Here is a 14,124-nt window from a genome sequence, read left to right as displayed (position 1 = left end):
TTTGGTTCCTAATAGGCTAAAGCTGCTTGTTCACATGCCTTGCTCTGCTGTAACTACATTCTATTTCTCCCTCTTGTTATCTTGTTTTTTACATTCCATCCTCCTTACCTCTCTGCAACATGGACAGTTTCTCAAACCCCCAATTTCCTTATCTCTTCCGACCTTGCACATGTCCTTCATAACAGCTGCAGTTGTGAGGCCCCTCGGTCTGGATTGCTCACAATATGCCTATTTTCTTCCAGCCACTCCACAAGTCCACGGCAGGTGAAGTCACAGGCACAAAGTGGCTGATGAGGAGAAGTGACAGTCTCTCGCTCCGCATGTGGCACTGTCTTTTTGTCTCCAACTCCTTGTTGGTAACACATGGGGTTGAGGAGGTGGAGGGAAGCCACAGTGTTGTTCTGATTCCATTGCACTGCATCAAGGGAGCAGAGAGGCAGTGGGAGAAGAGCTAAAGCTCTGCTAGGCCCAGCCTAAATCTGTGCTTGTAACAAAACAACAGCTTCACTACATGTCATTAAGGCTGAGCAATACCTTCTGTATAGACAGACTCTTCAAAGTGCTCTACAACACCAGTGCCCGTAAGGAGTCAGGACTGCCTAGTGCAATAATACTCAAAGTTCTTCTAGCTTGGTCCCTATCTTCTCTAGCCATGCACGCACCCAACCACTAGCTTCCCAGCCCTTCCCTGGTGCAAGAAACCTATTATTGCCCTCAGAAAGCTTTGAAGTGGGAGCTCCAGCCAAGCCCTCCCTCATGCAACCTCACCTAAGCCTTCTCTCCTGCCACGTTGTCATCACTTCATGCACATCTTGCCTCTGCAAAGCTCCAAGGGACTTGTCATTCTCTCTCACATCCATGCCTGCCACTGTACTCAAAATAAATTAAAAAAAAAAGGATAGAATCAGGCATGAGGTCTCACACTTCTTCCCTCTCTGCCCCCAAGAAGCAGAGGCTGTCCCTCCAGAGATCTGCTGGCACTGGCAGCAGCCAGAACTGTATCAGAGTCAGTAAGTGCAACTGCGAGGAAGAAAGCACCCAGACCGACACACAAACACACATTTCATTAATGAGTTTTGTCTCATTTTCTGTTAAAAGTGTTTCGTTTCCTTTTGGGCTGTGGATTTAACAACCTCTACTGCTACCATGTTGTTTGTTTCAGAGACACTTTAAGGCATCTCAGAACACACAGTAAGAAATGCGGGTGGGAAATAAAAACTGTTAAATGAGACTGCTTTTACATAATTACAAAAACCTAACCATAACTGTATAATATCATACTTACTGCTGTGCTGTTGAGAACCCACTGGTGTAGCAGAAATGTAACATGGGTGAGTAAGCAACATAAAAATGTTTTTAAATCCATCCTCAGATCCCTGGAAACCCACATGTTGTTTCCTGGCACTCCAACACTTACCAGTTGGCTCGGATGAAACTACGGAAGTGGCAGAGGGATACCCATTTCATTATCACATTCATTCATTATCCTTCATCCTCACTCTCACTGTACGAGAAGCAATCTCCATATCACCACCAATGCAGGGCACAGCATCATGCTCCCTCTCGCCTTTGCCTGATCACCCAGCCCCAAGAGGTTCTGGCACGGGTGGCACAGCTCCAGCATGGGAGTTGAAGGGAACACCCAGCCAAGAAGTCAGAAAACTGCCCCAGATGTTCAGAATCAGAGGTTTTCACCCCAGAGGACAACTTACTTCCCAGTCTCAAGGGCACTGTTGTCCCACCTCACTGCCCTTCCAGAGAAAACATCAGGCTCTGTCCTTTCAAAGGATTGAAGCCAACTACCCCTGAAGACCATCCCATTTTAATGGGACTTGGGGAGATACCTGCTCACAGCTTTGACTGAGCCTTGGCTATGTGGCAGGGGTTCAGAAACACTCCTGTGAAGAAAAAAACCCAATTGATAATGACAACGTCTAGTCTGGAGCGCTCTCCGCCTTCTGCAAACAGGTACAAAACCCGGCCGTATCCTGAATCTACACTAAAGATACCTCAATGCCTATTCTCCCTGTTCCCAGACCTTCTGGCACTCTGCTTTCCAGAGAATGGAAACTCAGCTGTGCAGGCTGCAGAAAAGCTTTGGGCCATGCTACACAACTCTTGAGGCATCAGGGAGCAGGACGGGAGGGCACTACAGGACAGACCCGTTCAGGGACTCACCTGCAGCCCACACAGATGGTGAGGACAGCACAGAAACCAAACCCGGGCCTCAGCGTTGCATTCGGGAACCTGAAGTCAGGCATTGCTGAGCCTAGCTTGTAAGGACCTACACCTTTTAAATACCAGTCTGTGCAATTTTACACTGACTTATTTTAAGTGAAAGTGGATCATCATGCTTCTATTATGACTATTTGAATACATTTAATGGCCAGCTCAAAGTCAGACCACCTCTACTAGCTTTCATCAATGGAAGTAGGATGGAAAAATCAGTAGCTAATGCAACACAATTCACTGGAAAGTTCAAGGAACCTCATAATGCACAATCATGGATTATCCTGCTCTTAGGAGTAGTTTACTCCTAAACCCAAACACTGCATTTTCATTTACCTTATGAAAATAAAGGGTCTGATTTCTTTTATACCTTTCTATGCTATTTAATATAACTGCAGCTGTGTCTCTTGCTTCATTATTTTGCACTGAAATCTCCAGCGATGCATAGAATAACTTAAAAATTGTAGAGTAGGATCTTTCTGTGGTACAATTACTTTCTTTTTCTTCTTGATAATGGTCCACTTTTGAGAATGCCAAGAGTGGTATAAACTGACATACTCCAGTGGATTCTCGAGATTCATGGAAAAAGATAATTAAGAAAACATTGTGCTCTGTCAGGATTGCAAATTATTTCTGTGAATTCCTCTGAGATCTGTACTCTGTCTCCCCAACAGTTCTGCCTGCAACTGAGGTTGGCTGAGCTAAGGAAGGTACACAGGCAATAAGCAGGTTATTGAGAAGGAATGCACTATCAAAATCCTGCTAAGTAGGTCTCATTATGGGCATCATACAGCTATTGTAACCAAGTTCAAGGCAAGGACTGCTGCGTGCCATGCCAGGACCCTGCAGAGATCTCTGAAGTGACGATGGCAAAGAACACTGGAAAGAAAGATGAAACCTATCCTAAGCTACTGCTAACTCCGTGAAGGCCAGGACGGTAGGACCTGGCTTTCTTCCAGGGAGGTGTAATCACAGTTTTAAAAGGTATTAACCTGCACAGCTCACCAACTGTCCATTCCACCACTGAGCCTACTGGTCATCTCATTCCTTGTGCTCATCAGCCTTCTACAACAAATGGTACCCTTAGCTTATGGTTATAATTGGTTAATTTAACCATACTTCCAGGGGTAAAAGAAGAACAAATAGAAACTGTCCTTTTTGCAAGGATGCATATTCAGAACAAAGGATGCCAAGGAAGCAAAAAAGCAGGGGGAAGAAAATCATGTCACCAACTCTTTTTGATCTTTAGATCATGCTTGAAAAATCATCTCCAACCAAGGAGGAAGCAAGAAAAGCCCAGGGAAATGCTGACTCCAGAGGCTTCAGAAAAGAATCGGGCTGCTGCCATTATACATGACAAATACTCATCTGACTTTGGTTTTCCACACTGATACATGTATATAGCAATGTGCTCCCTTTATAACAGTTATAAGCAGATCAGTTAATCCAGTTCATGAAAACATATTGAAGTATGAGTCTGTATGAGTCTTGGATCATACACTGGTCTTCTCTTACTTAAACTAAAGGTGGATCCCTTAATTTGGGGAATAAATTAATTCTAGACAATCTTTAAAAAAAACAACAAAACAACAAAAAAAGGAAAAAGAAATCCAGCATTTAGAATTGCAGTAGGTTGCTGCATAAGGGGCCATGTTTGCTGTAAAACAAAAAAGCGTATTTCTGAGAAGCATGCACATACACACGAACAGCACTTGAACAGGTGTTATTTGTCACAGTCTAACACAGATGCTATCAGAGTTTACAGAGAAACAAAACAGCTATTACAAATGATTCACCACACTTATTAACATGACAAAGCATACGAACTGTGAACTAGTAATTAGAATGTACAAGATTTGATAAATAAAAGGTTTTTTAAATGTTCTGTAAGGACCCACTCTTGAAACCCCTTACTTACACGAGTCCATCAGCTTCAGGACACCAATGCATTCAGTAGGACTGTTTGTGTGACTAAGAACTACTCGTAACGGGTAAAGTCTGGCAGGATTAGGCACTGAATATAAACTCTTTTTTCACAAATTTTTATTTTAAAGTTAGAAAAGAAATAAAAGCCAAAGTTTTACTCTTGCTTAGCCCAGGGGCAATAGATTATTAATCCATAACTCTGTGGGTTAGTGCAAGTACAAAGAAATACAAGAACAAACATGTAGGATTGAGATGTGTTCTCATTTCTACCAAGGTAGATGGGGACAGGCTCCTTTGATTTACCTCAGCATAGCCAAGAAGAACATTTCCCTGCCATGTAGCCAGGAACTGCTCCTATAGCAGAACCCCTAACAGCAGTCTGAAGAACAAATTCAAGTCCTTCTGCAGCCAGAAGAAGCCTTCCTTCACAGAATGAAGCCTCCTAAAACCACCAGCAGAGGCTGAACTCAGAATAGGGATTTTAGGGAAACACTATATTTAATACTAAATCGAGAAATATGTTAGTGACATTTACACTGAAGAATATACACACAAAAGGGGAGATTCGCAATCTACAATTATCAAATGCTGGGACTCCCAAAAGCATGGAGGATATGCTGCTTCTGCTCTCGGCGGATAAAGGTGCATATTGTGCACTTCCAAGCCTTGAAGGACCCAACCTTTTGTTTCTAAATCAGCAGCTATAAAACAGGGCCTTACACCTGCTTCAAGACTACTTCAACTTGACATGAGAAGACTTTTCAAATTCCTCTTATTTATCTCTTTTGTACATAACCCTGATCAGCTTCCCTAATCAATACATGTTTTTAAAGGTTTTCACAGGTTTTAGAGTCATACTCAGAGAAGTCCTTCCCGAAACACCTTTGATGACTTTATAGACATCTGATAACATTAAAAACTACAGCTCAAAGGCAAACCTGCCTAAATGACCTTGAAAAACATAAGAGAGAAGAACACTGCAAGAAAATTATTCTAGGTACAGAATTGATAGCAAACCAACTGTATCTGAACTCGAACTGGTATGGCTGGAGTTGTTCCCGCCTTCTTGTGGGCTGAAGGGTGGAGATGTCCCTAAGGCACTGATGTGGTACCATGACTTTCCCTTAGACAACGAACACAAGTTCAGCTGAATGACAGGCTGGAAGAGATACATAAAACTTAGCTGGGAGCTAAGACTGAATATATTAACGTAAGTACTGCCTCAGGAACTGCCTCCACGATTAAACATAACAGGGTCAAGATTTTACAGTGTGCTTCTGCACACTGAGAGACATCATATCAATTATATCATTTAAAGTAAGTGTACCCATCCACACCAATAGAAACCACAAATAAGACTCTTGCAGCTTCACTGATTGCTTAGGTCTGGCAGGTAAGACTGGTCATTATTCTGAGCATGGTGGTAAGCTCAGAACTAGGTCAATGTGTGTTACTGTAAACAAATTTAACAGCTCAGATGAACAACAAGTTCTTGCAGCCTGAAAAGATGGCAAAAGGTCCAGTAACAGTAACAGGGTGGTACTAGCCTGTCTGTGGAGGCACACAGCAAGTATCTGTCATCAAAATAAAACTGCAAATTCACTAAAATAAAAAAGAATAAAAGAGGAAAGGGAGCATGAAATAAGCAGAGATGGTATCAATCTTGATGGTTTGTTATAATCTTCATTAACTAGAAGCCTGTTACAGTGATCTCCAAAAGCAATCATTCCTGATGTCAGAATTAGAAACTAAAATTTCTGAGGATGTGCTCCAATGCCCTGGGAAATACTTGCTTTTTAAAGTACTTCCTCCTTAACTCAATCACATTATCAAAGGCAGTTTGTGAGGAAAGAGAATTAATTCTTGAGAACCAAGTAAAAATTTCATCCTGGCGGATCAAAATAAAGTAGAATCCTAATCCATACAGACTTTAGCCTTGGAATAATATTTGAAAAGCTCTAAACTAAAGAGACTTGGGTTTCACTCAGAGTTTTGTTGAATTAATTTACATTGCAATTGCAGACTCTCCATGGAGGCTCTGACTTCCTCTCTTTTCCAGCTGAAAAAACTGCACTGATAATCTGAAGGAAAACAACTGTTTCTCCTACTGTCCATCACAATCTGTTCACCACAGAGTACCTGGGATCCTTCCACTTCACTCTGAGAAGTTCAGAAACCCCTCATGTTCCCTCAAGCTCAGTCTACCCTTTATCCTATTATTTTGACCGTTCAGTGATTTACAGTGTTGACAACGCACTTTCTCTAGCAATTGTTTCCATCTCATTTCCAAAGCAGGATGTTCCTCTTCTGAAAAATACAAAGAAATCCCAGAACATTTTTCTGCACACACCATCAGTGTGACAACCAACTTCAGACAGTGAGCTGGCCTCTTGGCTGACACTGCTTCGAGCTGGCCTCTTGGCTGACACTGCTTCACACCACCCATCAAAGCAACATGACCTCAACTCATTAATGGGAACCACGTATCGTTTCCTGCATTAATCCACATCACTTGTGTGGTTAAACCACCACATGTCTCTTGTTGTTGATACTGAATACGGTGTTCTTACATTGTTGCTCACCCAAATCACCGTCGCTTCAGCTGTAAGCAAATTCCGAGTTTAGCTGTGAATGAAATTATTCCACCACAGTCCAGTAACAGCCCAGTAATCCCAAACCCACCTGAATCAGCAGCAGCATAAAGCACAGAAACCAGGGCTCATGATCCATATGCTGCTGAGCCCCATGACAAGGGAGGGATTGAGGGGGAGGAGAAACTGAGATGATGCAAATTTTCACACCTTCCAAGTCACCATATCTGCCCTAAGAGATACTTGTTTTCAGTCAAACAAGTAACCAAGCAGTATTTTCCCTGATTCAAAGATGGTTTGGTGTGACAAAAACATAAAAGCAATAGGTTAGGTCCAGTTCTAACTTGAGAAATTCGTAAGTGGGTGAAAATGAGCTTCCCATTCAGGATCCAGTTCTATTCAACACCCTGGATAGATAAAATCCCAAGGACTCAGAAATGACCTAGACTTGAAAAAGTTATGTATATTTTTCAAGGGTACAAGGCTCGGCACAAAAAGCTATTCTAATAGCTGTGCTAAATCCCTGGAGGATGGTTTATCCTAAATCTCACTGGTTTATTTCTCCTCCTTTTTCCTTCATTTGTCCAGTCTCTCCTTAAACATTTTAAAATTACAGATACCTTGTAATTCAGACAGTGGGGTAAATATGCGTAAAATGACAACACGCGTGAGGAATTTCCTTCACAGGCAACACATGATGCCTGCTTTACAGTACATCTGAGAAACCTCATTTTCAGCTCATTCCAATAACCTGACTAGAAACGTTCAAAAGAAAAAAAAAAAAAAAAAAATCACAGGATGGCAAGAGATGTACATACTCAGAATGGCTCTCCTCAGAAAATAAACGCGTTTATGATCCCTCTCCAAGGTTCCCAGGGGACAATGCTCACCCCTGATGTACCAAGCAAAGCCAACATAGTGATGGACACGGCGGTGTTAGGTTAAGAGCTGGACTCAATGACCTTAAGGGTCTTTTTTCCAACCTAAATGATTCTGTGATTCTATTATGTGTCAGCACCCCTTTCCACGTGGGGAGTGACGGAGTTCAGACGGAGAAGGGTACCGCCAGCACGCACACAGCTGTTCCCATGGAGCAGCTATTGCCTCGAGGGTGAGCAATGGGCGCCCTGGCACAACACAGCCCAGCACACCGATAATGCTGCATCTTAACCATTATTCCCTGCCCGGTTGATATCAGCCTATTTATTCTGCTAATGGAGCCATTTATAGAAGGTTGAGACAAATGGTCCTAAAGCAATCGTCAAAAAAACCCACACCATTCATATTTACAAAGTGCTTCTTGTGGGTACCACCTCAGTCTAAACACTATTTGTTTCTCCAAGAAACGCAAAGATCTGAAAAAGAAGACGAAAATAATCTCCATAATCACCAGCATGTGTAACTCTTTACCTTTTGAAACAACACTGAGAGGATATGTTTTTAATGCTCTATTTTTGTTTTGTCTCGGTTGCTTTAATATTCCTAGAATCTTGAGTACAACATTTCTCCTTTTAAATGCTCATGTTCTTTCCCATTTGTCTAACATTGATTTACCTCCTGCCAGTTATTCAGAACTCCAATTTAACACTCTTTAGTTGGATCCCTTGTTTTCAACAAACTTCACAAATGCTACCAAGGGAGCTCAGAAAACAAAAAAACCCCTTGTTAACCAAGTAGCACAGAGCATGAAGAACCATTATTTGTGTAGATATCCTGTAAACATAGTGGCTTTATGTTTATTTTTACCAAGAGCTGGTATCACAGTTAACAGTCATAATTATCCTTATTCTTGACATAGTTATTTAGAGTCCTGAAGAACAGCAATCATTTGGGACCTTTTCTGCTCAGGATTAGGAACACATTAAAGTGACTTGATTCAATTACAGCAATTTAAACTCTTCCTTTAGTTTTCTGTCATTTGGAAAAAAAATACCACAAACCTCTGATTTGCTTTAAAGTTTTAGATTTTATCACCAAATGGCTGTGAAAGGGCAAACATGTTGGTACAACCTGAATGATTATCAGATATGCCAGTTCATGTTAAGAAGCTGGGAGACTCTGTGTACTTCTCATCTTTTTCCAGGGTGAAAAAGCATAGAGATTTAAAATATTTAATAAGAAGAGTAACACTACAGAAATTGCTCTTCAGTAGAATATGTGCACCTAAGGTTAGTGGAAGCACAGGAAGTTTTAAAATATAAAGCACTCATCCTAAAGCATGTCAGCTTTTAGTAAGACATCACAGATGATTTTTCAGTTGGTAAAGGCAGAAAGACAATATTAAGAAAGCAAAAGGACTCTGGTTCCTCTCTCACCTTGAGTAACATGGGGAACATCCACACGTTCTGCTGAGAAGTCAGGGGAAAGACACTTGTCTTGTATCAGCCAGTATGACCAGCATCAGAGTCTTCAAAAAGGTTATTTTTAAAATTCTGCTCACCATTTAACCACACTGCACAGAATCTCAATCTGCCTTGGTATCTTAGTCCCACTGAAAAAGAAAAAAAGCAAGGAGCAAGGAAAAGGTCTTCCACAGGCAAGACACTACACAAGAGGAACAAAAGCAACGGAGTCTGAATTTCCATTCGGCTAAACTGCCTCCTGAAATGGGACGTAGGTTCAGCTGTGACGCAGAATAAGAATACACCAGGAAAGCAGTACAAACTAACTTGAAGTTGAAAGGTTTAATTAATAGGTACTTAAAAATGCCCGATGAAAACAAAGTGTTAAGGTCCACCAATTATAAAAGGTGTCATAATCAATCTGATGAAGACATTAATCTGAGAAGGGAAACATGCAATTCACGTAACTCAAAACCGATGTCTTAATTAAGCAACTAAGCTATTCGATGCAATACAAGGCACATTGGATATTTAAGGAGGTACCTGGCCAGCACTGATATGGCTTATTCATTGTTTCTTTTCAATTTTTTTGTAGCTCTACCAGAAAAAAAAAATCTCAATCCTTATCACTTATATGCTATCTGACAAAGTTTTTGAACCCCCTACTGAGACCCATCTGTATCACAAATCTAACACTCTGGTCCTTGACTGCCTATGTCATATTTAAAACCGGAGAAAGGCTCCTCAATCACTGAGACCTTTAGAAAATGTTTAGGAGTTTTCACTCTCTCCAGTTTTCTGTTTCTTCTCCTAATACCATAAAAATTGAACATTTATTTTTATCATCTGTTCAGTCTTAATATGCTGCCTCTCTTTCTGCCTTGCAAACAATCCATGAACACAGTGAGCACATCCAGGTCGGTCTTTCCCCCGACTGCTTAAAGCAAGAAACCAAATAGCTGTCTACATGCAAGTTCACAAGCTGAAAGCTATGCTGAGCAGTCAGAAAACAATATTCTGAAATAATTCACCATCTGGGTACTCTTACCCTGTACCAACAGTACCCGTGCACAACGTTAGCTAGAGCACTGTCAGCTCCCACCAGATTTTCTGGCTCTAGCTTCTCCTATTAGACAGGTCTTGTGCTAGAGAAGTACGAGGGTTTCCACAGTGTATAAAAATCCATTCAACACCGGCTCGAGTCCGACTGCAGGCAGTACTGGGTTCGGTGCAAGGCACAACCCGATTAACTGGGAACAATTTCTTAGACTGTCCTGAAATCGTAGTCAGGCATTTAAAAGGATTTCTCCCCAAATCAAAGGCAACAACAAAAACAAGGGAAAGACAAGAAGCATCCAAAGACGGTCACAACCCTGCCTAAGAATCCTGTTCAGCAAAGAAATGCAACTCTTCTCTCATCTGTTTAATCAACAGGGAACTGCTAAAGGGAACTGAAAAAATCAAAACCAAAGCCACATAAACAAAGCACAGTTTTACCAATGGGGACACTGCTGACAGTCCCAGGCACCACGAGAGTTACTCATACACAGGGCTGTATCACATTCAAAACCTGAGCTGAAACTTTCCTTCGTGTGCTGATTTAAAGCCATTCTGTAATTAAGCCCAAAACAATGACAGATATTTATTGACAGTTAATGCAGTGCTCCCACGATGTATCATCAGGCACAAGACCAGGGGATCAAGGCCAAGTGCTGCTCATCTCCTAGTGAGTGCAGTACTGTCTCAGATACGTACTGCCTGAAAATATCTGGTGATACTGCTAATATTTTTTAAAAGGCAGAAGTCTTGAGTTTTCACAGAAACTGATACGCTGATTAACCCACCAAAATAAAAGTGTAATGGAAAGAGATCTGAGACAATTCACCTAGTTCTTAACCCCATTTCCCCACATAAGGAGTGATGTATAAAAAAGGACTACCCTTCTTTGCCTTACCTCATGCTTTACTTTAGCAGTGTCAAATCTGATCTTTTGTGCTTGGCTAGAAACCTTTCCAAAACAAGAGGGAATGTCTATCAGCTTTTACCCAAGGGAAACAAAGTGCTAAATATCCTATCAGGTTTCCTTCCAAATGCTCTGATTGTTTTTTAGGGAAGCCTTAAGAAGAGCAAATAAAAAAAGTCTGAAATCCTCTGAGCAAAGCTAACTTCTTTGACTGAAAGTCATCCTTAACTCATTTCAGAACCATGGAAATAGCTGGCGGGGGGGGGGGGGGGGGGTTTGGGGTGGGAGTGGGGGTGTAGAAATAAGCACTCAGAAGACACCCTTTCTTCTGAAGTAACTTCAGTGCTGCAGGCTGAACTAAAAACATGCCTTCAGGTGGAGGTTTGCCACTTTTTACAGACCCAGACAATCTTGGGGAGAAAGATGTGAGAAGTTCTCGCAAAAGTAACTCCAGCACAAGCACTGTGCGGAAAGCAGAGCTCACGTCTTCAGAAAGATTCCACTAGAAGTGACCAGGGTTGTCAAGGCTCTTACGGGCAAGAACCTTCTTCCTCGGGACGAATCTTCACCCCTGTTTTCAGGGCCAGTGCTGAAGCTGGTCTATTAAAACTGTACAGTGTGGTTCTGAATCAAGACAGACCCTCAACACTCCTTCACAATTTATGGTCTGATTTTCCCAAGAAGATGCACTCAGTTTTTTTAGTAACGCATTTAGCGAACATTAACTAGGACTGGCATGCATATTCAGTGCAAATTTTGCTTCGGATCCAAACTGACATTCATAATCACGTTAGCCATAGATATTATTTAGCCGATGTTGCAACCTGACTGAAGACTTAATTTTGTGCAAGCCTTTGAGAAAGACCTGGGAGCCCCGTGGAAGCTCTGCCTGAGCAAAAGCAACAGAACGTGGGGCTCCTGGGCAGTTGCGTTCCAGGGCACACCGATGTCATTTCAGTGACAGCTCCCTACACCCCGTTTCTGTAACTAAAACGAAACGCCCCCACCCCACCCCCCCCCGCAAGCCATGCAAGCAAGCAAAAAAAAAAAAAAAAAAAAGTACTCTCGGGCAGTTCAGGCACCAGCAAGCCGGCGCGGCCCCTCCGACCGGCGCCAGACCCGTTACCTTCGGCTGCGGCGGGCGGGTGCGGGGGGCCGGGGTGCCCGGGCGGGGTGCGGGGGGGTCCCGGCAGCGGCCACCGAACAGCCCCCGGCGGCGGGGCCGTGAGGGGAGGAGGCGGGCAGCAGGGTCCCGCCGCGCCGCTCCCCCGGCCGGAGGGGACGGGGAGGGGCGGTTCTGGCTGCGCCCCTCGCTCCGCGCAGGGCTCGGGGCGGCAAGTTTGCGGCCGCGGGTCGCCCGCGTGCGGGCCAAGTTGCCGCCGCCCGAGAGTCGGGCGGGCACAGCCACAGCCTCCCCGCTCTACCCCCCGCAAACCCCGGGCCCGGCGGCCGAGCCCGGCCCGCCCGCCCCGCAGCCCGCTCCCGGTACCTCAGGCGCTGCCAGGAAGGCTCCGGCCGCTCCCCGCTCCGTCGCGCCGCTGCTCCGCCGCTCCCGCCGCCGCCAACCGACACCCAGTGCCGGCCGCGGAGCGCCGCCTGCCGCCGGGGGCACGCGGAGGGGGTGGGTGTGTGGGTGGGGGTGTGGGTGTGTGTGATTATTTCACACGGACAGGCAGACAGACCGACAGACGCAAGCCCGCGCCCCGGCGTCCTGCGGCTCGGAGCGGCGGGGGCCCGCCGGGCGCTTCCCGCTCTGCCCGGCCGGGAGGCGCGTTGGGGGAGCGGTGCCCCACAGCCCCGGCCGCGCAGGGCGGGATGTGAGGGGGCGACTGTCGCTTTTAGCGAAACTGAGGGGATATTGTCGGTTTGTTTTTGTTGTGGTGGTTTTTTGGGTTGTTTGGTTGGTTTGTTTTTTGGTGGTTTTTTTTTTTTTTTTTTTTTTTTTGCACGGCCGCCGGCGCTAGCGGGGGTCCGCGCGTTGCCGGGGCCTCGCCCGGAGCCCTCGGCCGGCGGAGCGGGGCGCAGCGTTGGCGGGCGCCGCCATTTCCCGGCCTGACGCCCGCGTTGGGGGAGCAGGCGCTGACCGGGGGGACACGGAGGACCTGTGCCCGCCCTTCCAGCCTCCAACTTCGATGGCTTTAATCACCAGGGGGCCTTGCTGAATCCATCCCCACCCGCACTACAGCAAGTTGCAACTTACTGGCAGGGACTGAAATACATTTCCTGAAGTGCCTCTTTTATCTCTCCCCGGTTTCTTCAAAATGTCTCTGTGGCTAGTATCTGGCTCCAGAATTTTGTCCCTCTTCACATCTTTTCATTCATTTACTGTGTATTCTGGCACTCCATATATATATATATATATATTTATTTTTTCATATTCCCCTACTTCCACCCACCCTCACCCCCCCGCCACCTTGGGGAAACTTCTGGCTAGTTCTGGCATCACGATTTTTGCCTCTTCAGACTGAAGCAAAGGTTATGTCTGTATTAATTAGTGTCTTTTCTCAGTGGATCAGCTGCAAGAATACGTCAGGTCAAAATTGATAAAACCTGCCAATCTCAGGCAGCCCCTGGTCTCTGCAAGGAGCCAGTGCTGCATGTCTCAGAGAAAGCTATATGTAGTTTTGTTGATAGTATCTGTAGGTATTAGGGAGGTTCCCTTTGTACGTACATACGCATTTCATTGCTTTTACTGGTTATTGCCTGCACTGACTACAAAATCCGTCAAGTTTCAAGGGGACACTTCATTGCTCTTGAACTATTTGATTCTCAAGGTGACATTGAAGAAGTAATTGTCATTTTTAAAATGTTGCTTTCTAATTTCATTTCATGTTCTGTTGTTCTTGCATTATGAAAAGACAGAACCACCCATTCAACCTTGCTTAAGTCCTCAGCTCCATCTTGGCACTGCTTCTTGCATACTCTCCGTGAATCATTCCCCTCAGCTCTCCCACTAAGGGCTGTGGAAGTGAGACAGGCATCACAGTATCTGACCTTGTTTTTACCGATACTAAAGAACTGTTTGAAACCACTTGCCTTTCTCATACAGCAAGATCTTTTTTATTTTAATTTG

At 44.3% G+C, this 14,124-nt stretch overlaps 1 protein-coding gene across 4 annotated transcripts in view; it reads right to left on the bottom strand.

Moving 5' to 3' along the window:
* KCNG2 (potassium voltage-gated channel modifier subfamily G member 2) overlaps positions 1–12,799 on the bottom strand; it is a 59,553-nt gene extending 46,754 nt beyond the window's left edge. The window contains exons 1-2 of one of the 4 annotated variants that reach the window (XM_032998837.2): positions 12,541–12,799; positions 9,062–9,237 (exon numbers count right to left, since the gene is read on the bottom strand). The gene's annotated coding sequence lies outside the window, so the exon portion shown is untranslated. The other 3 variants (XM_042806650.1, XM_032998840.2, XM_032998838.2) reach the window with 3 other exon arrangements.
* Between the last annotated feature and the right edge of the window lie 1,325 nt (positions 12,800–14,124).

The sequence above is a fragment of the Tyto alba genome, unplaced genomic scaffold, assembly GCF_018691265.1.
Source record: "Tyto alba isolate M040663 unplaced genomic scaffold, T.alba_DEE_v4.0 Super-Scaffold_48, whole genome shotgun sequence".
NCBI classification, from domain to species: Eukaryota; Metazoa; Chordata; class Aves; order Strigiformes; family Tytonidae; genus Tyto; species Tyto alba.
The sequence above is the reverse complement of the archived record's forward strand: the minus strand, read 5'-3'. Positions and strand labels throughout refer to the sequence as shown.